This window comes from Lathamus discolor, chromosome Z (genome assembly GCF_037157495.1).
Source record: "Lathamus discolor isolate bLatDis1 chromosome Z, bLatDis1.hap1, whole genome shotgun sequence".
NCBI classification, from domain to species: Eukaryota; Metazoa; Chordata; class Aves; order Psittaciformes; family Psittacidae; genus Lathamus; species Lathamus discolor.
Genome location: NC_088909.1, coordinates 83,107,601 through 83,127,910, shown reverse-complemented (window position 1 = coordinate 83,127,910; position 20,310 = coordinate 83,107,601).

Here is a 20,310-nt window from a genome sequence, read left to right as displayed (position 1 = left end):
TCCTCCGTGGAGTTTGTCAGAGAGCCACAATTCACCTTCAGACACCAGGACAGCCTTGGGGTTTGTGACAGCTGCAGCGCTGATTCAGAAGAATATAAGTTACTGCTATGGTGAGGCTTGCACTGAATATGAGACTTGAAACACTCAGAAATGCCTACTGCTTAATGTACCTAACTTCTTAAAACTAAATGGTTTTAACTGACTTTTTCTTGTCTGTTCCAGGTTGCATGTCAGGTTGGACTTGATGCATGGCATTTGCATGATACCTAACAGCCTAAGCTCTGGAAGTGTCACTGAGCAAACATGGCCTACCCAGCAAATACTAATGGCAGCGCTACAGGTAACTGATCGGGAGCACTTTTCCCACTTTTGGCTTATACATTTTTTTAAAAAGCTTTGTTCTTAAACTGTGAAAGCAGCAGCAAATGAAAGTAGCACCAGTGAAGACTGAATACTGAAAACTGATTTCCTGGTAGAGCAGAGCCTGTCTGCTCCCCCTTCCCCACCCCTGATAATCTTTTAAATACTTAAAGTGTGGAAAGTTGTTTGCAAAGATGTAAGGGTCGGCACTCAGTTGTTCAGCATGAGCATGAACTTAGTTGTTCAAGGACCTATGCTGCCTTACACCAGTCTCTGAGAGGCCTAGGGGTTTGCTGCAGAAGTCATGTGGTTGTTATCCTGTGTTTGTAATTAACTGGTGAAATTAACCAGCTCTTGCACATCGAATCTGCAGTCCCTCTTGGCCACGGTTACTGGCCAGGCTGATGTTGGTCTTTAACAAAACGTGGAAGCATTTCTCAAGAAACATCAAGAGGAGGTGTTCAGTTCACTTAGTGTTACCATTTTTTTAACAAGCTCCGGATGAGATGTCTATTTTGTTCGGGTGATACTCTCTGAAATAGATTGCTAGGCATGTTCAAAGGTTGCTGAATAGGGCTGATGGGTCAGGAGGGGGCAGAGATTGCAGAATGATTGATAACAGCACAGCAGCAGCGCTCCTCCTTTGGTTGTGTCAATATTTTCCTGTTCTCATCACTGCACAAACATAACTTTAGCCCACTAAAGCTGAGGCTGCTACAATGGGATTATAGGGAAAACTTCAAGTGTGCGGCAGGAGCTTGTGGGTGTTGAGATGTCCTAATGTAGGTATGATGGGAAATGGATTTATCAGTTAAGGCTGGGGTGGCTGGGAACACTTTGAATATCCTGGGAGGCAATGTTAAATATCTTTGTTTGTTGCCTATGTAAACAGAAATTTCAGCTCTGTGCAGCGTGTCGTGTCCACCCCCCTCCCCCCCCCCCGCAATGTTCATACACTCATGTTCAAATGCTGCTTGCTATATCATGACATGTATATACTGAGAGTAGGCTTGTCTGGTGGATTTTAGCACCAACCTTCTTTGCAAGTATATTCTAGTATGGAAACAAATCCTTAATTATTCACTGTGCTCACTGTAGAATTGTTCCAATTAGTGCAAAGCATTTTGTGTACTGGGAATTAGAAATATGGAGTGTCATTATCTGCCATTTATGCAAAACAGTAAGTCTTTTCTAAAGGCTAGTGGAAGTTACATGAAGACATTGGAGTTACTAATATGTGTTGATGATTTAAATTTTCCAATGCTGTTAAATCCTGAGACCTCTGAAAAAGGATGTTTTCTCTTCTTCCTCCTCCACCCGTTTTTATACAATTAGAAATGCATTCTCTAAGAAAGAAACCATACCGTTTTGTAACCTTTTGTAATTCTTTTGGGAAGGCAGACTTCAGAACCTCTGCTGTGTGACTTAACTGTAGCTGTTTATTGCCTAACATACACACACCCCCCCCCCCATGTAACTTGACTTTTTTTAGTAATATGCTTTTAACTTAAGTCATGCAGAGCAATTCCCTCTGCTTACAAGGAAAGAAAAAATATGTGTGGGTTGTTACTGATTGGTTTACTAATTTCTCTTCCCTCCCTCCCTCTCCCAGTAGGATTGTCTATTGAAAAAGTTGGTAGGCTGATGTGCAAGTCGAAAAGAAGCTAAATGCTTGTACTGGGGCTGTGTTAATGCAAGATGCAGTTTTAGCTTCAGGATTGTTATGCGAACAAGGCTTCTTGCAGGGTAGGAGCTGTTTGTTACCTTATTCGTAGAAAGACTAATGAATTGCAGGTATTTAATTCAGAACTAAATTGGACAACATTTTGCAGAGACTGTCAGGACTTGTTGGCTTTGCAAATCCTTGAGGCTGGCGTTCTAACATGCAGCTATGTATGCCCGTGTCTCCAAATCCTCAGCAGTTCATAATGGACTGAGTATTGGGCTGCAGAGATCTGCGATTTTTTTATCCTGTGCTTGGATGAGCAGGAGCTGATTTGGGCGTTGGTGGAATTGAAGCAAGTTTCTTAATTGCATGGAGCTCTAAGAGTGGAAAGACAAACTTCAGGGGTGGTGTTTTCTGCACCCTCTGAATCAATCAGCAACAGGAAAAAGAACTAGAAAGACTTGTTACGGACTACTAAGCTGCATTTATGTTACTTGAATATTTTGGCAAGATTGACCACATCAGCTGCACTCAAGTATGAGGTGACTAAGGAGCAGTGGTTTGCTTTGGTTAACTCAAGAATGTAAGTACTTGCACTATTAAATGATTATGCCTATGTGCCATTTCGGTAATTTTTCTCAGTATACAAGCCTATATAGACTACTGCTGCTGAGATAAAATCTGCAAAGGAATGCTTGAATTCAGAACTTGTTTCCAGGACAGGATCAAGTGCTTTCGCATTTTTATAGAGGTTTTTTTTAGAAGTACATTTGCTGTAAGTATTTTCAGTGAGTGCGTATGCAAGATAATCTACAAAGCAAGTGATGACTTTATCATGAAGGTACCAATCATAAATTTCTGTGCTCTTGCATTATCTTATTAAAGTCATGAACTTCACATGTGGTGAATAAATAGCAAATACTGTGATTTAGACTTCAGTACTGTTTGTCAATAGTTTCATTTGTTATTGACTTAAGGTTTTATCACTCTGTTCCCAGTTTCATTGCACAGAGGTCTGTGAGCTGCAAGCTTATTTGTTCAGTTTTAGACATTTTGGAAATTGGTTTAGAGACTTGGTACTGATTTTGGACTGGGCTCAGAAAGTAGCTGAAGTCTCTCTAATGCTCGTGATAGACTAATTGGTCTCGCAGAAAAATTTGCTTTATTTTATCAGTTGGGTAGTGAATAGTCAGAACTGCTTACTGTGGCATGTGAGCTTACTGCTCAGTCTGGTAAACTCAGCAGGGTTAAGGAGTCCAGTGGAAGTGCAGAGCATGTGGAGCGCTTGGCCAAGAAGCTGCAGCAGGAGTTGGTAAATGCCCTTTGTCTGTGGGGAACAATTAGGAGACTGGAGTTGGTTTGGTGCATGATACAAATTAATTTCTCTTTGCGTAGTACAATTAAAAAAAGAGAGATGACTGTTTCTTGAAATAGTATTAGCATTTCCATTAACTGCTGGGTGAAACTTCCAGTAATTGTTAGTTTCTATGCTTGCTAGGACTGATGCATAAATAACATATTTAATGAGGCTCTGCAAACATTGCTGTAGTGGTATCTGCAGAAATGTTCTCTCAACTACGAAAAGCACAGTGCACACCAGCCTACAAACTTACCAAGCAGTTCGGAAATGCTTCTGGCTGGATTTTCATTCCTTTCACTAACACCTGATCTGCTGAAACTTTCTTTTCAAAACACATGTTCTGAAAAGGCACTGAATGGTGTGAAATTCCAGTACAGTTTATTCTGATGTAGTAAACAAGGAAGCAGCAAAACAAACATAGGAGTCTGATTAAAAAAGATAAAGGGTTAAAACCTGTGTTTGTTTCTAACCATAATGAAAACATCTGTTTTATTTGACTTTCCTACACACCTCATGCTCTGTATCCAGAGACCGCAGTTGTCAGTCATCTCTTTTAACAGGGACATAAAGTGTTTTAACAGAAGTTAAGCTTTTCCAGTTTGCCTGAGTAAGATGGGCTGCAGGGGTCAGTATAGCAAGGCTGTTGCACGATTCTTTCCTTACTTTGCTGTAACACAAATGCAGTTTTCTCTACATGGTGTTTGAGATTTGCCTGATCCTTTCTGTTTTCTTCCTTATGATTGTTGCTGTTTTCTTCCTTCTGTCTGCGCCTTCCCCCTCACTCTTGTTTAAAGAATTGTGTTTTCACGCCTTCCCGTTTCACTTCTAACATGCTTCTACTTACAGGAGCACTACATCTTATATACATTCATTTGGACTATTTCCCTGAGTGTTTAACTCTGCTATATGCTTTACCTCCTTCAGAGTTCTACATGTTTCTTAAAGCAGTGGCATCCTAGGAAGTCACTATTGTTTTTACTGTTGGCATCTTCGCACCCTTAAAGCAAGGCACTGCTGACTGCTGTAATAGCCAGCGTGCCCGCATCAAAGGTTGTTGCTTGTAGTTTGCTCCTTTCACTTTCAGCCTCCCAGAACGGGGAGATGTCACCACCAGCAGACCTGAGCATCTGCCTCTGCTCTCTAGAGTGTGCCAGGGCTGTGGGACAGTGGGGTGCTTGATGGCAGATACAAATAGTGTTGGAGCACTCAGTCCTCTGTAGCAGCTTGGTGTCCCTCTGGTTATTCTATGTATGCGCAGTTACTCTGCAGTACCACATGGGCCTCTCCTTAGATTTTCTTTGTATCTGAGCAGTTTTCTTGACTCCTAAGTAAAGTTACAACTATGCAACAAAAGTTAGAGAATGAGGCCATTACAAGAGGCTGTAGCCTGGATTAATGTTGTCTGAGATACTAACGTCAGCATGATTTAAAGACCAAATGTTAAATAAATGTGTTTTCCATCTGCTGGTATGTAAATGCTTAAGCAACTGTTGTAAAGTATTATGAAAACCCCTACTGACTTATTAACCCTTTTTATTGAAGCCAATAAAATAGAACACACGTTTACTTAGAGCAAATGTTTTTATCATACATGTCTTCTGCACTGATTTGTAACAACCATTTGTAGACATGCTTTGCTTTCTGTTACCGGATTATCTGAGCTAGACTCTCTCCTATGATTTCATTTTCCTGATGTGTACAGTCGTAAGCAATATTCCTGGAGTTTTGCATGATTTCCAGCCTAATGATCTGAAGTGTAGCCTAAAGAAGAAAGTGCTGATCTCCAGAATATTACCACCATTGTTATTTTAGGAAAATATCACTACAGACCCTTAGTCAGTAGAGGGAAATTCACAGACATGAAGAAGTCAGCAATTGGAAGTGTTTGATTGCTAGGTAGTAGTCAGTCCAATAGAGCCTTTACTCCTGAGTATTGCAAGTGCCTCCCACAAGAGCCCAACTAACATCTCTCTGCTGTTGTCCTGCAGGGTAGGTGCCACTGAGGTACCACTGTGGTGCTACTGACACCCCGAGCTCTGAGCTTAGCAGCTTTAAATGCACTGAGTTTGCTTAGCTTCGCAGATGCAAATGACCAGGGCTCAGGTGAGCTTGTGTTTTTATTGAATCAGCCATGCAAGCAAGGGTAATTTGGTTGAGTCAGGGCTGTGTGATGAGAGGCTATTTAAGCCTGGGCTTGCTTCCTTATGGTGCTCCCTGCTCCAAGCCTCCATCTGATAACCATCAGAGTTGATGGGGACGGGTGTATGCCAAAGGTGTGCTCTGGCAGGTGGTGGGGAGACTCTTGCCATTGGGAGAGCTTGCTGAATTGCCACATAGTCCTGTGCTTTCTGGATGGGCAGATGGCATTCAGGGCTGTCACTGAGATCTTGCTCCTGCCTCACCCATAAGTGATCTAGTGAGTCATGCTGGTGGTGCCCAGTATATGAAAACAAGCTAGGGTGGGACCCTGAAATCTGCAGGGAGAAGGGTGAGCGAGCTTCCAGTGATTTCACATCAGCTCTATCACAAGGCGTATCCGTATTTCCATCAGTATGCTGTAGTACACTCAGTGATGCCAGATCTGCCTTAAGGACAGATGGCTGGGGATGGAGGATCTCACAGACAATGCCAGCTTTCTACTAGAACTAATACTTGTTTCTGCTGCAGTTGTTTGTTGATACCTGTAGTCCAAGGGTGCATTTGCCACTGCAGCAGAAAGCCTGAAAACACACTGATTTGCATTTGCCCAAGTGAGAGGCCTTTATCAGAACAAAGAGGATCACAGGGGTCATTCACCTTCTTTTACACAGGGATCATACATCTTCTTTTACACATTTACACACTTGTTGCCTGAAGAATGCCCTTCAGGCCTGATTTTGGAATCTGCTGGAAATTGAAGGGGCAGGAAGAAGTTAGAAAGGATACAGTAAATACAGTGTCATCAGTAGTTGAGGATATAGCAGTAGAGGCCCAGATGGCCCAGTCCTTAAAATGGAAATTTAATGCAGTGGGAAGCAGATGGCCCAAGACACAAAGCCATGTAAGATGCAGTTGCTCTGCAGAAGGGCAAAGTGCCCTGAGATATGGAACAGATTTAATTGGTCTGTCTTTTGTTCAGAGATTACTGCAGTTGTGTCTTGTTCTGGATTATCTTCTGCAGCTGCCCAGGAGATTCTTACTTCTCACCTAGACAAGAGGACTGCGTTCATTCCTCTGGGGCACAGGCTTGCTCATGGAGTAATTCATGCTTTCCTTGTCTGAGGTGTTGAGATGCACTTCCGTGCACAGCATCTGTACGTTCTCAGGTAGCCTGCTGCTGCTCCCTCTATGCCCTCAGAGGCAGCTGAGGAGGCTGGTCTTTCGTGGCTAAACAGGCATGCCTTGATGCTTATGGTACCCTGCAACCTCACTGCACTGGTGGCGATTAACTGTGATTAAATCCCTAAGGTCTTGTGATGGAAGACCTTAAACCCCTAAGACTTTGTTATGGAACTCAGTGCTTTGCACTGATTTGGTGGCAGTCTGGTGAGAGGTGCCTGTATGGAGGAGCAACCTGTGGAGCTGGTGAGGGGCAAGGATCTGCAGCAGGGCCGGCATGTGCCACTGGAAAAATACTGAGAGTAAACATTATTCAGACTTGAAAAATTATACCTTCTGCACCTTTTTCCTTGCCCCAACTCTCAGATACACAACTCCGCAAAATCTTCTGTGGCTATTTAATTCAAATAGTTTATTTTTCCCAAAAAACTATTCTACAGTGCTCCTGAGTCCCTTCCCAGATTCTTCTGCAGAAAACCGTTTAGGAATAATGTGAATGAATCTCCTCCTTGTGGGAAGGGATGGTATTTTGTTGCCTTTAAGAAGATACAGTCCACCAGGGAAATGGCTTGGATGGAAATAGCCTGGTTGCAGCTCCTTGTCTTCTGTTTGTGAACACTGAGTGCCTGCATTTAGACATGTTCCTTGCAGAAGGGTTGCTCCTGGAGCAGAAGTCCTTGGGAAGCTTCTTGTAATGGCTACCTCTGCCCTTCCCCCTTCCATGCCATTTGTAAGGCTTTGGATTAGAGGTGACAGAAGGGCAGCCCTTCCCGTATCATGTTTTCACAGCAGGTTTAGGGGCTGAGGGAGCTCTTGGGCTGCCTACACTGGCATTGCTGCTCTGTCTCCGTTTCCTTCCTCTGGAAACACGACTCCCTTTGGTGACAGATTCTGGCCAGGGTGTCCCCATGTGACCAGCTCTGAGCGCCAAGACAGAAGTGTGCTTATGTCCATCCTCCACTTTCTTTCTCCCATTCCCTCCTCTGATTTCATCCGGAAATCACAATTACAATATTGGATGAAAGCAGTGGTTAACCTCCGCTGTGGAATGCACACTGCAGCGTGCAGTGTGGAGGGGGAGCACATCAAGCAGCTCCAAATAGGGCTTCCCCCCACCCCGTCTCTAACTCTTTAAAACTCTTTGTAGCATATACTTGGCCTGCTTAAAGTACAGTATCCTGAGATTTTTCTTCACCTATTCTTCACACAGACTTTGACAAAACTTAAGTGCTCAGACGATCAGAGAGGTAGGTGAGTGTGAGATCCCATCATATTCTTCCATGCTTTTGGTCAGTCCTTCCCCACTTGTAAAGCCGCCTTCCCTGTAGAAGTAAGTAGTGTGACCCTTACCCCGTCTCACAGCCCATCCCTTTTTCTTGCTCTTCTCCTCCCTAGTGACCTCATACTGCAATATGTGTTTTATGTAATTGTCTTATCTTTTTATTAATGTATTCATGTATATTTTTTTCTTCATAACAATATGTTACTTTCCTTCAACATACAGGACCCATCTGTGATGAAGCTGTTTTTAATAGCTGGGTTTGAAGGTTTGGTCAGGTTAGGGTGAGGATCAAATTAACTGATAATTGGGAACAGATTGTTTTCCTATCTAAACCAGACATCACTGGTCTGGAGTACTCTCTTACTGCTGAGGGGCATGTTTGTTAATGTACTCCCAGCCCCTTTCCTACCCTCTCTTCACATAACCAACTTCTGCCTGGAGCACTGTCATATGGGTTGCAGAAGATCAAATAATAAAAAGAAAACACTTGTGCAACTTAGCTGCTGTTTCTGGAATTCCAGATCTAATCCTAGCAAATAGGTCAAGTTTTAACACTTTATGTACACTGCCTGGTAAATCTAAAGCATGTGGCTCTAAAAAGGAAGTATAGTGCAAGAAAATACAGTAAAACACATTGTTGGGTTTGTAAAAACAGACTGACATTTGCATATGATAGAAGCATAACGACAAGATCAGAGTATTTATGTTTTATGGGATTGCAAGGTTCAGCTGTGTTTTTTCCCTTCAAGAAGTCCATGGCTAAGCCTTTCCCCCTCTCTTCCCTCCCTCCAGCAGAAATTGTGATTCTTAAATTTTAGGCATATTTTTTATACCTTATGTTAAAGGATTAAAGAAAAAAAAAATGTATTTTAGAATCATTTTATTCTGCTCCTGTCCTCTGTTTTTCTATGTGGAGACAGACAGCTTAAGCTTGCCAGTACTCAAATGTGCTCCCAAGGCTGTGCATCCACTGCATCATCCTTTAGACATTCTCCCTTGCTATCATTAGTTACAGTCCTGTTCCTGTTCTCCATTCTCAGACAGTCTGTCATCCAGGGTGCTCGTCCTTTCCTTTCGGTTCCCTGCTATTCCTCTTGGCCCCCTTCTCCAGTGCTTGGTCTCACCCCAGCTCTCCCTGAGGACCCGCAGAGACTTCTCCCAGGGTGCAGTCCCTGGGGAGCACAGCCTGTGCCTCGCCTGCTGTCCAGCCCTCCTCCACCCCCTGTTCTGCTTTTGACACTCAGAGGCTTCTTCGCAACTCATCTTCAGTGCTATGGAAAATGCACTGTTGACATTCTGGGAAAATTACTTCCCTCTCCCTTTGCAGAGAACAGTTGTAAAACTGCGACTCTAGAGGCACACGTATGGCTCAGCCAGGCCATCTGAGCCCATATCCCTGTAGGACAAGACACTGGGTACAGCCAGGACCCCAGCAGTGGGAGAGACATCTCTGAGCAAAACTGAGTGTATCATCTCCAGCCCTGCTCCAGCTTTACCATCTTTCTCCAATCCTGCTGCTGTGTGATGTACTGCACACACTGTTTATCAGTTACATGGCACATTAAAAATGGACATGTAGTCTTGACCTTGGGTTCCTTTAGTTATGCATGGCACTTGGGTTTTTTAATCCAGTTTGTGTAGCACTTCTCCTTGCCTCAGCCTTTTGCATAGTCATTACGTTATTGTGGGTAGAACTGCAGTATCTCTGGATTAGTAATTATTACTAGAAATCCATGGTGTTTGATTGCAGAATCTTGATCCAAGGAGGAAAGAGATGCCTAAATCTGTAGCCCGTATACTCTCCTTGGAAAGCTGCAAGTTCCTTCCTGCATCCCCTGCCTCTGCCTAGCTGGGGTGATGACTGAAGGACATGGGATGCCTTCCAGGCTGGCAGGATCTGCCACCTGACCCCAGATGATTCAGTCAGGTTTTTTCAAATGCACCAGAAGACAGTCACTAGGCTGACACTTCCACTTGAGCTCCCAACAAGCATTCTTGTCTGTGGCATACATGTATTTCCAGCTTTGAGAATACGTATCTTTCTTTTACGGCCATGGATTTTTCCTTACTCTTGTGTTCAGAGTCGCTTTTCATCTCTGCAAAACAGGACAGAGAAGCTGACCCATAAAATCCTGCTGTGAGCCAGCTTATTCAGTTCTAACACCTGGACAGAAACAAGCAAGTATGCCTGGCCATCTGTATAAGGAAAATAAGAGCCGCTCTTACGCCAGTAGCGGACAGCAGCAGCGAGCACACCTGAGGGAGGTGCGCCCAGGTAGAGGAGCTCCTCCATGTACTGACAGAGCTCTGGGGACTGGTGAATAGGTTTAGGAGTATCAGGGAGTGAAAGAGAGAGATAGACTACTGCAATTGCACCCTACCTTCCCTGAGACAGATCCAACAAGCAGACAGGATGCATGACATGGAGAATTCCTTATCCTCTCTCCACCTCGCTGAACACAGTGACTTACAGGATAGGGATCAGTGGCAACAACGTCCTGCCCAGTGCAGTGGGCATGTCTCCTCTGTGACTACCTCACTTGCCCAGGTGCCCTTGCACAACAGGTACAAGGCTCTGCAAGTGGAACTGAACAATAATTAGGTTGATGGTTCATCTCTGAAGTTAAGTCAGCCTACGCCCTGCATCAAAAATGCTTCCATAAAGAAAAAAAGATAGGTCATTGCCGTAGGAGACTCCCTTGCAAAAGGAACAGAAGGCCCAATACGCAGACTTGACCCACTTCAGCAGCAATGGTCCCTTCCAGCCCAAACCATTCTGTGATTCTGTGTTTCATAGACCACGCAACCAGGATGGAGAGGCAGACAGAATATTCTGTAAGTAGCTGGGGGAATTCTCACGGTCACCAGCCCTTGTTCTCGTGAGTGACTTCAACTTACCAGACGTCTGCTGGAAATGCAACTCAGCAGACAGGAAACAGTCTGGGATGTTCCTGGAGTGTGGGGAAGACAAATTCCTGACCCAGCTGGCGAGGGAGCTGCCTAGAGAAGGTGCCCCACAGGACCTGTTGTTTGTGGACAGAGAAGGACTTGTGGGCGATGTGATGGTTGGAGGCTGGTTTGGGCATAGTGATCACTAAATGGTAGAGTTTTAATTCTTCAGGAGGTAAGGAGGGGGATCAGCAGAACTGCCTTCTTGGACTTGTGGAGGGCAGGCTTTGGCATTTTTAAGAGACTGGTTGACAGAGTCCCCTGGGAGGCAGTACTGAAGGGCAAAGGGGCTCAGGAAGGCTGGACATTTGTCAAGAGGAAATCCTACAGGCACAGGAGCAGGCCATCCCCATGTGCTAGAAGGTGAGCTGGAGGCTAAGAAGAACAGCCCAGATGAACAGAGAGCCCTGGCTGGAACTCAGGGGAAAAAAAAGAGTTTATTACCTTTTGATGAAGGGACAGGCAGCTCAGGAGGACTAGAAGGATGTCATGAGGTTATACAGGAAGAAAATTAGAATGGCCAAAGCCCAACCAGAACTTAATATGGCTACTGCCCTAAAAGACAATAAAAAATGTTCCTATAAATACATTAGCACAAAAGGAGGGCTAAGGTGAAACTAGATCCTTTCTTGGATGCAGGGAAAAACACCAGGGACAAAGGATTCAGAAAAGGCTGAGGTACTTAATGCCTTTGCCTCAGTCATTAACAGTAAGTTCTCCAGGTACCCAGCCCCCTGCACTGGAAGACAGGGAGCAAAAAAAATACCTCATAATCCAAGGAGAAATGGACAGCAACCTGCTACACCACTAACACACATGCAAGTCTATGGGGCTGGATAGGTACTGAGGGAGCTGGCAGATGTTCTCACCAAGCCACTTTCCACCATTTATCAGCAGTCGTGGCTAACCGGGGAGGCCCCAGTTGACTGGAGATGGAAATGTGACCCCCAGCTATACGAAAGGCTGGAAGGAGAACCTGGGAAACTACAGGCCTGTCAGTTTGACTTCGGTGCCAGGGAAGGTAATGGAGCAGATCACCCTGAGTGCCATCAGTGACACGTACAGGACAACCTGGTGATCAGTCCCTGTCAGCATGGGATTGATCCCATGAAAGTCAGGTCCTGCTTGACCAACCTGATCTCCTTCTGTGACAAAGTGACCTGGGTAGTGGATGATGGAAAGGCTGTGGATGTCGTCTTTCTAGACTTTAGTACAGACTTTGACATCATTTCTCACAGCATTCTGCAGAAACTGGATGCTCATGGCTTGGATGGGTGTACTCTTCATTGGGTATAAAACTGGCTGGATGGCAGGGCACAAAGAGTGGTGCTGAATGGCGTAAATCTGGTTGGCAGCTGGTTACTAGGGGTGTACCCTAGGGCTCAGTACTGAGGCCAGTTCTGTTTAATATCTTTATTAGTGATAGGGATGAGGGGATTGAATGCATCCCCAGTAAATTTGGAGACAACACCAAATTTGGTGGGAGTGCTGATCTGCTGGAGGGTATGAAGGCTCTGTAGAGGGATGTGGACAGGCTGGATTGATGGGCTGTGGCCAATGGCATGAGGATCAACAGGGCAAAGTGCTGAGTCCTGCACCTGGGCCACAACAACCCCATGTAATGTTCCAGGTTTGGGGAAGAGTGGCTGGAAAGCTGCTTGGTGGAAAAGCACCTGGGGGTGATGATTGATAGAGCTGAACACGAGCCATCTTGTGCTCAGGCAATCAAGAAGACCAATGGCATCCTGGCCTGTATCAGAAATAGTGTGGCCAGCAGGGCCAGGGCAGTGATCATCCGCCTGTACTGGACAGTGGTGAGGTTGCACCTCAAATCCTGTGTTCAGTTCTGGGCCCCTCACTGGAAGAGAGACACCGAGGTGCTGGCAGGGGGCCAGAGAAGGGCAGCAAAGCTGGTGAAGGGTCTAGAACATAAATCTTGTGAGGAAAAGCTGAGAGAACTGGGGCTGTTTAGTCTGGAAGAAGGAAGCTCTGGGGGGACCTTATAACTTCCTACAACTACCTGATAGGAGGATGGAGCGAGGTGGCTGGTTTCTTCTCCCAGGTAACAAGTGATAGGACAAGAGCAAATGGCCTCAAGTTGTGCCAAGGGATGTTAAGATCTTAGGAAAAATGTCTTCACCAAAAGGGCTGTAAAGCATTGGAACAGGCTGCCTGGGGAAGTGGTTGAGTCACCATCCCGGGAGGTATTTAAAAGATGTGTAGATGTGGCACTTAGGGACATGGTTCAGTGGTGGACTTGGCAGTGAGTCTAACTGTTGAGTTCAGCGGTTGAACTAAGTTATCTTAAAGGTCTTTTCCACCCTAAATGATTCTCCAATTCCAAGAAAAAAAAATAAAAATCACCAAATGTGAAGGCTTGAATGGCCTACTCACTCTCACAGCAAGACTTCTAACATTAAGCTTTTACAAGCAGTTATGCCCCATCCCTGGAAGTGTTCAAGGCCAGGTTGGATGGGGCTTTGAGCAACCTGGTCTAGTGGAAGGTGTCCCTGCCCCATGGCAAGGGGTTGGAACTGGATGAGCTTTAAGGTCCCTTCCAACCCGAACACTAGAGATCATGACATGCCTCATGATACACAAAATACCAAGCAGTTGAAGTTCATTCTATGTGAAGCTAAACTAGTTGGACAAGTATGAGGTACATTTTTCAGCTGCATCCGTTCTCCATGTAGATGTTAACTAATGGGGGACCTAACTGTAACATGCAAAAATCTCTCATCCGGGGTTTTGAGTGTTAGTAGTCACTGGTCAGATTAATCACCTGTAAGTGTATCTACAGGCATTTGACCAGAAGATCTCCTTACAATACTATCATATCAGCTGCAGTCTCACACTTTGAATGCAGTTATTGAATACATCCCCACTACCCTGAAAATATACATTTGACACTGTGATTTAAAACCCACCCTGGACCACCCCTGGATCAGGAAGTCTCTGAGTTGCAGGTTTCTGGGAGCTAAGAGGAGAAATGTTGCTGTATGTTTCCTTTCTTCTGCCTTTCCAGAGGCATCTGGAAAGGAGGAGAAGGTGGGTAGGCCAGATCAGTCTCAGGTTTGACCTGAATGGCCGGATTTTGATAGTGTTTTAAATGGGTTTTACATCATTCTGTGGAAAGAAACTGGCTGCCAAATTCTGAAAGACATTAAAGAAAGCAAAACAAAACAAGCCCATAGCCATGTAACCCATCTCTCCCAAAATAAACCCCACAAAAATAAACCCAAGAAGAACACTATATCCAGCCTTCACCAAAATGCAGGAGCTGTGTGTTTGGGGGTAGGAACATAAACCTGACAGTGGTAGGTCAGGCCAAGCTCTGTGCTTCCCTGGACCAGACTGCTGTAGTTGGGCAGTTTATTTCATTCTTTCCGAGAAGAGCCACTCCAATGCTGAGGACATGGTCTGTTGAAGGCATGTGTTTTAAAGAGCTGTTTCATCCATCACCCTTCACAGATCCATTGTGCCCTCTCTGCCTTTTGTTTTCAAAAGGGGTGTGAAATAACCTCCTTTTTAGATAAGAATTTATCTGCTGGATGGCTGCCCATGCACCAAATCTTACATTTGCTCTGCTTTGGACCAAGTCAGGTTTTTTGGTCTCTGTGGAGCTGTGCTCTGACCACAGTTTTGTTTCTACTGTAAACAGTAGCTGAATAAGTTTATTTGGCACCATAATGGTTTCAAAGGCCAAGAGAACAAATATGCATGTGCTCTTTGCCTTTTGGTTTTACTGGTGCCAACCCAGACGTGTGCCTCCATATTTGCTTTGCTGGGCAAGGGACAAAGTACTGGTACATGTTATGGGTTATTGCTTACACTCGTGGCAGGTCTTTTTCAGCCTGCTGAGCTGACCAAGCTTTGAGTCCGCCAAAGGTGCGTGACTTGATTCGGGGCTCATTCAGATGTCAAGTGCTTGAAACCTTAGAGTAATGATAAACAGATGGAGCATGTGGAGACAGCTGCTAAAACTTGTTCTCTAAACAGGATATCATGCTGTCTTTTTAAGAAAACTGGTTATCTTACAGTGTTCTAAGTTTTTTTCTTTCTCTCTGAGCAGAATCCTAACTCTTGAGAAGGATATTTTGGCCATACTTTCTATTCTCATACTTCATCCCAGATGTCACAGTCGTTTTCACAGCAGAAAACTAGATGGGTATTTTCATGTTCTCCCCTGCCTGGTGTGAAGAATCTACTGATGGAGGTAGAGATGCCCATGAGTAGCACCCAGTGCTGCTGTGTACTGCTCGTCCTTCCCTTGCTGGTCACTCACTCTACAGGTTGAAAGATAGGCCTTGAAAGGCAGCAAATGCAGAGCAGCGGCTTCAGGCTCCATGGACCTATTCAAGGGCTGAATTTTTGCTTTTCTTTCCCTGAAAAGAAAGCATGGGTTGGGTTTCAGTTGCCCTAGAGTTTTTCCATCTTGTAGGAGAAACTTCAAAATATGGTTAGAAGCTGTTCCCAAAGTGTTTTTAATGGAGGGCCACTTTATTTTACGGACGAGGCAATTAGAGCAGAGATCAAAACAAACTAAGTTCGCTTAAAATTCTATACCTTCATGGTCCATAGATGCAATGAGTTGGCTACATCTAGAAACCTTTTTAGGGTTTTTTTGTGAGCTCATGTTTTATAGTGTTACGCATCAATGACTTGTAATTCAAGGAAATAAATGTAAAATTACCTAGAGGGCAGGACATAGTTTATAGTCCAAGAGCTGATGCCTGTAAGTATGAAATATTATTTTGCATTATATTATACCACTGAAGCCACTAGACACATTCAGGAAACAGTTATTGCAAGTCTGTGCCATTTTAGCTGAAGGCGCTGTGGAGGACTTGGAGCTCTCTCCTGTCATTCCAGTACAAGATCCCCTTCTGTTTGAAGCACAACTCTTCCAGTCTGCAATGACCTTGGAAATTATTTTAACAATTCATGTATCTTTTTTTCTATCCTTTTAGCTGTTCTTCGGAATTTGGGTGGAAGTCATGGTAATAAAACTCTTTTCCTTCAATCCTGCAAAGTCTAATGACCACTGTCTTTCTTGACTTAGCCTGTTCCCTTGCCCATTTTCTTTTTTGGGGTCCTTGTTTGGCTGTACTGCAGCAACAGTTACTGTAAGCAGAGGTGAAGGGAGATGGAGCTCAGGCTTTTGAGGGTCTCTTTATGATGCTTAGAAATGACCATTTTTGTATCTGGAATCCCAATTATCTTTACATAAGTAAAGACTTGATGTTATGTGGAAACCAGAAAGTTGATTATGGAAAAGTCAAGTATGTTTGTGCATCATTCTGAAAGTGCTTGTAATAGCATGAAGGATATCTTGTGCATTTTGGCTGTGTTTCAGAAAGAAAGAAAACTTTGTGTCTGTAACTTTATACTAAAAGCTTTTATTTTTATCCTTCAAATTATAAGGTGCATTTGAGAAGCGTAAACAAAACAAGATTGAATGTAACAGAGGCAGAATTGCAAGTGGTGGTGGTTACAACAGAGGTAATTGTTCTGCTCCAATTATATCAATGAACCTTTCTTTACTCTCAGTCCACACGTGGGAGTGAGAAATGAGAGAGGCTGGGGAGGAAGGGAGAGCAGGCGGAAGAGAAGTGACCTGAACTTTTAATTCCCTTTTGGGAATTAAATCGGTCTTCATCAGAGAAAAAAAACCAACCAAAACCAAAAACCTTCTTAGTGTGTCATTTGGTACAGTTCCTTTTGTCCTGCTGCCCATTTAATGCATATTAACCCTTGGGGAGCTAGAGGTGTTGGGCAGCATGCAAAGTGCTGTGAAAGAAACCACTGGCACTGTGCTGGGCTGGCCTGTCTCAGGAAATTCCGAATGAGTATAAATAAATGCTCTGTAGCAACCTCTGGGCTCTCTGCCTGCTGATGTGTCAGGCATACGCACTCCCTTTAAGGCAAAGGAAAGTGTGCTTCAGACTTAATTTCCTGAAAAACTAAATGCAGCGACGTCTGAGGGTTTGCTCCTGGGTGGATTGGTGAGTGAGACCCTTGAACAGGCTTATGGGGAGAGGTGAGATGCGAATGACTGGCTCTGCTAGCACTTCAGGCCAGTCAAGAAAAGGGGTGGGGGCACGCCGGGGTACTAGAGCTGAAACCAGCCCTCGATGTTCTTACAGGGTATTAAGCTGGAATTTTTTTAATGTTTTAGTTATTTTTTTTAGCAGTGCCTGGTTAGCTGGGCTGCCTCGCAAGTGCTGCTGCCTCGCAAGTGCTGCTCTCTGATGGGAGTTTGCACTTGCAACTTCACGCACCTCTGGCAGCCTCTTTGGTTTTGTTGTTACACACAGAGTAGTTTCCTTCCTTCAACAAAAGCAGGTATTCTAGTGGGAGATAGGCATTGTGAACACTCAAGTAAAGGGAGCGCTGCACCTATTTATTTTAAGGCATTGTTTCAACAGCAGAAAGGTAGCTGTTAAAGTTGCTGATTTTGAATATTTTTCATACACTTCCAATTATAAACAACTGGTTTTAGCTATTTAGAATGTGCATATAGAAGTAATTCTAATAATGACCTTTTCCATATTTTCTCTTAATGATAGCTTTTTTAACTTTCTGAAGGAAAACAGTTCAGCAGTCTGAACTCTTACGTGCTGAGAAAAAGCTTTCAGTGTTTTTGGGTAATGCAAATTGCTTATGCTTTTGAAGTTTGGAAGCAACAAACGTCTTACCTCACAGAAGGAATCAGTACTAGATTAATATAAAAAAGGGTAGGAGGCAACAATTCCTGGTATTTGAAATATTATACTGATTATGCAGCATAAGCCATATTCCTCATGGAGTGTGACAAAATAATGTCCTTACAGAATTCATAAATACAAATATTTGTAGACCCATTTTTCGGAAGACAATTCTTCCATTTTTTCCACCCTGTGCACAGCTGTAAGAGTGAAGTGTAAATCAGTTTTAATATTCCATGGCAGGTTTATATCCCAGGAGTCCAGGTTCTTTCCTGATGGTTACCTCTGTTACAATAGCCCTATGTATCTGTTCTCCAGTTCTAACCTCTTCAGAGATTTATAGGCACAGAAGGGTAATGACATAATAAATCTAAATATTTGGGGTTTGTGATTCAGTTGTTCTTGGCTAGAAAGCAAACATATCCCTCTTTGCTTGGGCTTCAGCAAGTAACACTGGTGCACACTTGTGTTAAAAGACATTTTCAGGCAAACACCAGGTTTGCGTCCATGACTCCTTTGGCCCACATGGGAAGTAGGGAGATGATCTGAATGAGTGAGGAGAAAAGATAAGTATTTGGGGATTTACTCCTCTTCTGCTTTGCTAGCTCTCTGTTTAGATGTTGTGAAGCCCATCTTAATTATGTAGATGCAAGCCTTGGTATTTGTATTTATTTTCTTCGTAATTTTTCTTGGGACAATGCAGTGGTGTAAAGTAACAGGGAGTGATGTATTGTTGGAAGAGTGGGGCAGGTATGCCACATTTTCAAAGGTTAAGGGAGGTAGGGGAGCTTCAGGGTTTCTCCTACACAGCAGAGGTTAGCAAGGTGCCTTACCCACACTGGAGCTCAACCTCATGTTCATCAACATTGTGAGCGCAGATCTATTGGGCTATATACAGCGCTTCGAAACTGAGCTGCTCTACAATAGTGTTGAGTAAATGGCATCACATGGCTTTCTCCTCAGCTGCAAGGAGATTGTGATTGGTATCTACTGTTTGCCATTACTTACTTTGCCAGGCCTCAAGTTAGTCTGATTTGAAAAGTATCTTTAAATTGAAGGCTCTTAATTTATCACAAAAGTGCCCTGAGCCAGGAAGTGTGCACACAGTAGAAAGTGAATGAAATGCATGTTTCAGGGAATGATGAAGGGCAGTTCCCAAGTAGACAGATATTGTAAGATGAAAAAAATGCACTTGGAGTCAGGTGCTTGGAAAGAATAAATTCATTCTGATTTGGATTTGCCTTGTTGGCATCTGGTTTTCAAACTTAAGTGAACAGGGCTGAGCTGCCCCCCATTTCAAGTCCAGAAGTCAAGGACACCTTGTCACTCTCCTGGTGATACCTGAGAGAGCAGGAGACCAACTTTACCATCAGTAAATGAGCATCTTTCAGCAGAGAGAATTTTCTGTGGCTGAGCCAGCTAAGCCCCCATCACTATTTCAGTAGTTTTCTTTTAATGCAAGGCAAGCTTGCTCTTTCTCAGTTACGTTTCTTGATGTGGCACATTGGTTAAAGTGGCATTGGATGTTTGGGAAATGCATCAGTGCAATGCAACCAGTGCTGCCACTTGCTTCTGACTTGCTTGATGGTGGACCTTCTGGTCACACTTAGAGCCACAGTACTTGCAGGTTGACTTGTGACAACAGTCTGCCCAAGGGGCCACTGTTTTTGGAGTAGTTTCTGCCCAGAGGTGGCAGAGCTGTTGACAACAGCAGCAGCCCCCACTATTGTTTCTGCTCTGCTCTTCCTTACTGTTGGTGAGGCAGTTGGCAGAATAAGGTAATGACCTTATCCTTTCCCACCCATGCCCTGCTTCCTGCCAGCTGTAGTTTGATTTCCCCTGGGACCTGTGAGTCAGAAACTGGGATCGAGGCAAAACAGACTAGCCTCTTAGTTTTGAGTTTCCGTGGTTAGTGGCCTTGGGGTGGTGCACGTACAAGATGCTCCACCACGGAACTGCCACATCTAGAGCTATTCCCAGAAAATGAGAGCAGTTTAAAATGAGCTTTATTGTTGGCCTCAAATAAGGGAGGTGTGAAGAATATAAAGCAGATTTTGTGCATTTTGATAAGGGGGCATATTGCAATCACTCTCAGGACAGCTGGTTGTGCTTTTTCATTTTTCTCCAGGAATATATTTCTCATAAACAAGATTAATCCTTTATTCAGGTCTAATTAATTTGCATGACTTGCTTATAGTCTGTATTTTATCTTTTAAATTAACTTCTGTTTGAGCTGCAAGTTTTCCACTCAAAGATTCTAGAAGTGAAAGTTTTAGGTACTAAAAAGACTGCAGAGGGTTAGGAGGTGTGGTTTCTGAAATGTGGTTTTCACTTTCAGCTCACAGAAATAATTTTTAGGTGTGGTTATATGAAGTTCAGATTAATTCTGGAGGTAACTTTTTTACCATATGAAAGAAGACCTTTAATGGTGTAAAAAAAGATAAAGTGACCTCAAAAAACCCTCTCCCACATAACAAAAAGGCTGTTTACTATATATATGCCTTTGGGTACAGGCTGGGAAGCATTCTGAGTATTTTCTGTGTGATACCAAAATGCTCTGGTTTTTGTAGCTATGAACAGTAGTCAGTATGTAGTTAGTAAATATGCAGCAAACAGAAAAGAATAAGAAAAGCCAGAGTCTTGTCTATAAGGTTAAGAAATGGCTCTG